At 40.7% G+C, this 6,628-nt stretch overlaps 1 protein-coding gene across 25 annotated transcripts in view; it reads left to right on the forward strand.

Moving 5' to 3' along the window:
• OSBPL6 (oxysterol binding protein like 6) overlaps positions 1-6,628 on the forward strand; it is a 206,506-nt gene that overhangs the window by 24,929 nt on the left and 174,949 nt on the right. The window lies entirely within an intron of this gene.

Here is a 6,628-nt window from a genome sequence, read left to right on the forward strand (position 1 = left end):
TGGGATCTTCCCGGACCAGGGCACGAACCCGAGTCCCCTGCATCGGCAGGCGGACTCTCAACCACTGTGCCACCAGGGAAGCCCTCTGCCGTCTTTTAAGGTTACACTTCAAACTGTTAAAACTAGTCCCACCTGAGTCAGTATATAACCTTCAACTGTTCAAGCCTATTCGATATGCTGGTTAATCAGATTATGCATCTAATTTTTCCACAATATAATATATGAAGGCCATGTGATTAGGGTTTATCTTATTGGCTATTTTAAGAAAGTTAGCATCTATTTTTTGTCTTGTATGAAGAATTAAAGAGTTTTCCAATAGGTAGAATGAGGCGAAATAGGATTCTTGGATTCTTGTATGGGTTAAAAGGCAATAGCCTTTTAGCACATTATGTCAACACAAAGGAATGTGAGAACTCACAGATTATGTAATATTTTGTGGTCAGGGATTACTAAGTAAGACGTAGCAATGAGACTGAGTCCATAGCTGCATGTGAAAGTCAGTGTCACTGCTTAACAGTTTTACAGTACACCAATGGGACACAAAGTCAGAACACAAAACCATGAGGCCACAGTAGTATAACCTATATACTTAGTGATATTATTATTTCTCCTCTGGTTTTCAAGGTGAGGAGAGAGTTAGAAATTTTGATTCACGTTGAATCACTCTCAAAAGGATTTAATTCAGTTATCAAAGGCTTTAGTAAACTCTTTACCAACTCTCCTTTATAAGAGTTGGGTTTTTTAAATGAGAAAGTCTTCTAACTGGTGGGTCCCTCCTTATAAAGGTGGTGCTGAGTGAGTGCCTCTGTGTGTGTGGGTGTAGCGAGGTGGTATATTAGTTTCCCATGGCTGCTATAACAAATTACCACAAACTTGGTGGCTGAAAACAACACAAATTTATTCTCTTATAGTTCTGAAGACCAGCAGTCCGGGCTGAAATCATGCTAGGGCCACTGCCCCAGGGCAGAATCCATTCCTTGTCTCTTCCAGCTTCTAGGCTGCCAGCATTCTTTGGTGTTCCTTGGCTTGTGGCCTCATCTCTCCAAATCTCTATTTCATCTCTACATTGCCCTCTCTTCTGTGTCTGTCTTTTCTGTTTGTTTCAAAACTTCCTCTGCCTCTCTCTTATAAGGATACATGTAACTGCATTTAGGGCCCACCTAGATAATCCAGGATAAGCATTTCTGATTAATATCCTTAACTTAACCATATATATTTCTATATTTTTGCCATATAAGGCAATAGTTTTTCTTTGGCCATAATAAAGGTAACAGTCACAAGTTCTGAGGATTAGGAAGTGAATATATCTTTGGGGAGCCATTTTTCAGCCTACCACAGTTGGTTTTTCCAGCTGTGAGTACACCTGCCATCAGGAGATGCCTGCAGAGGTACATTAGTGAACATCTGGATGCCATGAGTATGCAGGGGAAGTCACCTGTAGGAACCCCAGGTGTGTTGGGCAGGAGTAACAGCTCCTGGGTGTGTGAGGAGGGGGAGAGATGAAGGTGAAGTGAGTATTGTGAAAGAATCTTGAGGAAAATATCAAACGTTCAGAGACCTTTCTAAAGCTAAGTAGTAAATGGTTTGAGAAAGTCTGAGAGGTAGTGACTTTCAGCTAATATTGAGAATATGTTTTTTCCTTCTCAGCTATTTGATGATTAACAAATATTAACCAAATTGTGGAGATTGATTTTGGAGAACTTGTATACCAAAGTGATGATTAGTAAGGTTTTATTAGAAATGAAGCATTGTCCAATAGAATACTTTCACTATTATTGCTCACCATTTGGTCTTAAACCTTTTTGTTTTTACCATACTCTTTAAAAAATGTGCAGGCTTCGTTCTAAGCACTTTTTATATTATTAATTAACTTTACATTTATTGTACTTTATTTCTTTTATTTATTTATTTACATTTAAAAATTCATAATAACTGTAGGAGATCAATAATGATCTCCATACAGACTCATCTGTAAAGAAACTGAGGTACTGAGAAGTTAAGTAACTTGCTCGTGGTCACACAGTTAGTAGTGCATTACAGGATTTGAACTCAGAGTCTATACCCTTAATTGTATGTCAGGGTTTGGCAAGCTTCTTATATAAAGAGCTGGATGGTAATTACTTTAGGCTTTGCAGGCCATAATGTCTCTGTTGCAGCCACTCAACTCTGCTGTTATAGTAGTGAAGCAGCCATAGATAACATGTAAATGAATGGATGTGGCAGTGTTCCAGAAAAACTCTGTCACGAAACAGTGGCAGTGGGTCAGGTTTGGCCTGTCTGGTAGTTGATATTATTTTGTCTTTTTAAATCCAAATTTTTCTGGGTACTTGGGCCAGTTCAGTCTGGAAAATTCAGGTCCTTAAGATATGAAACATCTTCTTTAGTTTTGTTGATGATTTTCTCCTCTTACTGTATTCTTTTTTTTGGAATCTTTTTATTTGAATATTAGACTTCCAGGATTCACTAGTTCTCTAATTTTCTTATCTCTTCTCGTATTTCTTCATTTTTAATCTTCTTGCCCTACTTTCTGAGAAATTTCCTTAAGCCTTATTTTCCAGCCCTTCTCTTGATTTTTTCATGTCTGAATTTCCTTTTTTTAAAAAAACATTTCTTTCTTGTTTTATGGATACAGTGTCTTCTCCTACTCCTTTAAGGATATTAATGTTTTCTGTTTCCTGTATAACCTCTGTTTCCTCCATGTTGCTTCCCTTATGTTTGCTTATTTTGGTCTGTCTTTCATGTTAGAGCTTTTCCTTAGATATCTGGTGATCCTTGATTGTTTACTTCTATTTAAGAGTGAGTCCAGGGAGCTGATTGGGAAGCTCCCAGCACGCAAGGGGGCTTCTAAGCTGAGGACTTCACAGACAGAGCCAGTTCCATGAGGAAGTCCACCCTCACTGCCACAGCAATATCTTTAGTTTTTCTCCCATTGGTTAGGAAAGAGTTCACAGACAACAATCTCCCAAGCATCTTCCTGAAGGCTACAGGCCTGGCTGCCATTTTTCTTACCTACTAAGTAACTTAAAAGGCTTTTTAAGAAAATGTCTTTTCCTCTTTTGTCCATATTATTGCTATTTATTCTGAAAAAAGTAAGACTATATTAAAAATAAAAGCTGTAGCTACATTAAAAAAATTTTTACGTCAATAAAGACTTTAAAATTCATCTTCCTCTGCAATTAGGATAGACCAGATACTTTACCATTAGATGATTCAACCTATTTGATGGCCATCCTTTGAATATTGTGCCTTGATGGCTTTTCAGGTTTGGATATCAATTTTGGAAGACTAATGTAGTCTTGTACACTGGACATATAAATGACCACTCTCTCCTGGGATGGAGCAGAGGCTCAGACAAGGACTGGGGTGAAGAAGGTCATCTGAAGCCAAGCTGCCAAGTCCAAATGGGGTGTGACTACATGGATAGACCAAGAGATGACGTCAGGGAGGTCCTGAACCACCTAGAAAATCCTGGGAAGGTCAGGCAGAGAACCTGTCTGTGTACAAATAGGGGAGTAGCTGCATGGCTTTTGATATGGTTTCAAAGACTTTGGATAATAGTATGTCCTGAAGGACCAAGGGCTCTCAGTCTTCGACTAATATCTGACCTTGCCTCTCAGGTTGTTGCTGGCCTCGGAACCACCTTTTCCCTCAGGGCTCCTGCCAGAACATAGTTGCTTCCAGCACTTGCTGCTTACTTCTGACCACAGCCTCAGGTCATTTTTGGTAGGGAATCCCTAACCCTTCTCTATCCCTACAGCCCTGCTAGGGCTGAGTCTTTGCCCCCCTCTGATGTGTCCCCCACATCCTTGTCTTTGGGTTTGGATCTGTCACATGGCAGCCACTGGCCCCGACTCCCAAGTGCCCGCCCCATCACTGCCCCTCTGCCCACATTCCCAGCCTGGAGCCAGATGAGTCCTTTTCCTGCTGCTAGTAGGAGTGGCATCTTCGGCCACTCTGGGACTGCTGCCGAGGAAAGATACACCTTTGGAATACTAAGTTGTGCCCAGTGTCTTTAATTCACAAAAGCATTGTTATGAATGGTGGTCAGAAGCTCTAGTTAAACTCTTATGGTTTAGCATATGGCCTGGGCTCCACCATTTATAACACAACTTTTAAGGAAAAAGGGTTTCAGGTTCAGGTAGTAGACTTGGCACAAGTTCCCATTGGTGAGATGGGGGCTGCCTTGTAACAGCATGCAAAGGAGGAAAAATGTCATCATCAAATATTCATTAAGTTCCCGCTGTGGGTCATGCTGTTGTAACTGCTGGATCTGTGGGCCTCCACTGGGCCTGTTTTTCTAAGCCATAATAAGGCACCTTACAGATTGCCCTCTGAACCTCAACACACTGTAGAGCTTTCTCTGACATAATCTTGTACTAATGGGGAGGATTCCTAGTCTGAAAAAGTGCAATTTTAATTTAAATGCATCCTTTCCTGGAGGCTAAGTTCTTTTAGTCACTGAGCCTGCACTAATTTGTGTGATTCTTTTGGGGGCTGGGGCACTCTTCTTAGAGCTTTATAAAATTAGTACTTCCTATTGGTTCAATGTTTTCTTTCAAGTGAGGCACTCTTAGAATTATGTGGCACATAGTGATTTTCAAAAGATTAAAGCAATGTGTTCTAATGTGAGCCTTGCAACTAATTGCCTCAACTAATTATACATAAAGGACCAAGTCATTAGTGTTAATAAGAAGTGACTTCGGAAAGTACAGCTTGACCCAAAGACTGAATAACTATTGCATGCAATAATCAGTGAGGTGATATCCTTTGTAGAAAACACCTTAGCTGGGAATTATTCATGTCCGTTCAAATTAGGTTTTCCCTAAGTTGTTACCATATTTTTAAAAATTTTATTATTATTATTTTAACATCTTTATTGCAGTATAATTGCTTTACAATGGTGTGTTAGTTTCTGCTTTATAACAAAATACATCAGCTATACATATACATATATCCCCATATCTCCTCCCTTGGTTACTATTTCCTCTTCAGTGAAAAATGTACACCTTTTTGAATGTGGAGGCTGAACTAAAATAAAATGGCTCCTGGAAAAGTTTTTTGTATAAGTGTGCACTTTGTGAACGTGAATCTTCTCCACTGCTCCTCTTCAGGATTTTCTTCCACCCACTTAAAACATCTGTGCTCCCAGGGCCCTGTCTTAGGTCTTCTTCCCTCCCTGTACTCCTTCCCTGTTTGACCTCATCAGGTTCTAACTCTGTGCTAGCAAATCCCACATTTACTTATCTGGGCCAGGTATCTTCTGGATTCCAGATACACATTTCCATGTGGATATCTTACAGGAATTACAGACTTGTGCATGCCTGAAACAGCCGTGATCTTCTCTCCCAAATCTGCCCTCTCCCCCCGGCCCTGGCTTCTCAACTTTGGAAATGATTCAATGCAACTCCATGTCCTATTGATTTCTTCCAACCATCTCTCTCCATCCCCATCACCTTGTCCTTGTCCGTGCCCCCATTGTCTTTTTCCTGGACTGTAGCAAAAACACTGTAACTGTTCTTCCCAAATCTAGTTTGCCTCCTTTCAAATTATACACAGCTGCTAGAAAAATATTAAAGTACAAACCTGATCACGTCACTGTCTGCTTTAAAGTGTGCAATGGTTACCCCTTGCTCAAGATCAACATTTTTCATTAGTGTTAGGCCATTTGATCTTGTATGCTCTCATTCCTAATTCACAACAGCTCAGACTCACTGGCCATCTTTCAGGTGCTTGAAATCATCTAGGTCCTTCCCTGCACAAGGCCTTTGTACAGATAGTTCCCTGGGCAGATAGTTCCCTGGACCTGGGATACACTTCCTCTTATGCTCTGCCTGGCTACTGCCTGCCTACCCTTCTAGTCTTAGCTGCAGTGTCATTCCTTAGTGACATTTCCAAAAGCCCTCCCCAACTGATTAGATTCCCCTACTAAATATGCCAACAGTATCCTGTATTTCCTAGCACTCATCATAATTATAATTGAATTAGCATTTGTATAATTAGTGTTTTGATGCCTGAGTCTCCTACTAGCCTGTAAACTCCCTGAGAGCAGGGACCATGCCTGTCTGGCTCACCATTCACTCCCCAGTGCCTCTCATTACAAATATTTGTCAAATGAATGTATAATGAATATGGTTGGGCAGAAGCCGTGGCATATGTTATGTGTATTTGTACTTAGGTTTGAATATGGGGTATCTGATGTTCTAGGACCTGAACACTTCCCACTCCATAATGAAGCAATACTGTGAAAGCCTTATTTAGATCTTGTTAACTGTTCAGCTGTTGCACTCTTTCCCCCTCTATTCTAGAAGTAGATTGTATCTGTCAAGGTTCTACCAGAGAAACAGAACCAGTAGGAGAGAAGAGATTTATTGCAGGAATCAGCCTTCTCATGTGATTTAAGGGGCCAGCTAGGTAAGTGCGACATCTGTAAGGCAGGAGGTCAGGAAAGGCAGGCTGGAATTCTTGGGCATAGGGCACAGGAACACTGCTGTTCACAGGCAGAATTTCTTCTTTAGGGAAGCCCCAGCTCCACTCTTCAGGCCTTTCAAGTGATTGAAGCAGGACCACCCAGATTATTTAGGATATCTCCCATACTTAAAGTCAGATGATTATGGACTTCAATTACATC

This window comes from Kogia breviceps, chromosome 2 (genome assembly GCF_026419965.1).
Source record: "Kogia breviceps isolate mKogBre1 chromosome 2, mKogBre1 haplotype 1, whole genome shotgun sequence".
NCBI classification, from domain to species: Eukaryota; Metazoa; Chordata; class Mammalia; order Artiodactyla; family Physeteridae; genus Kogia; species Kogia breviceps.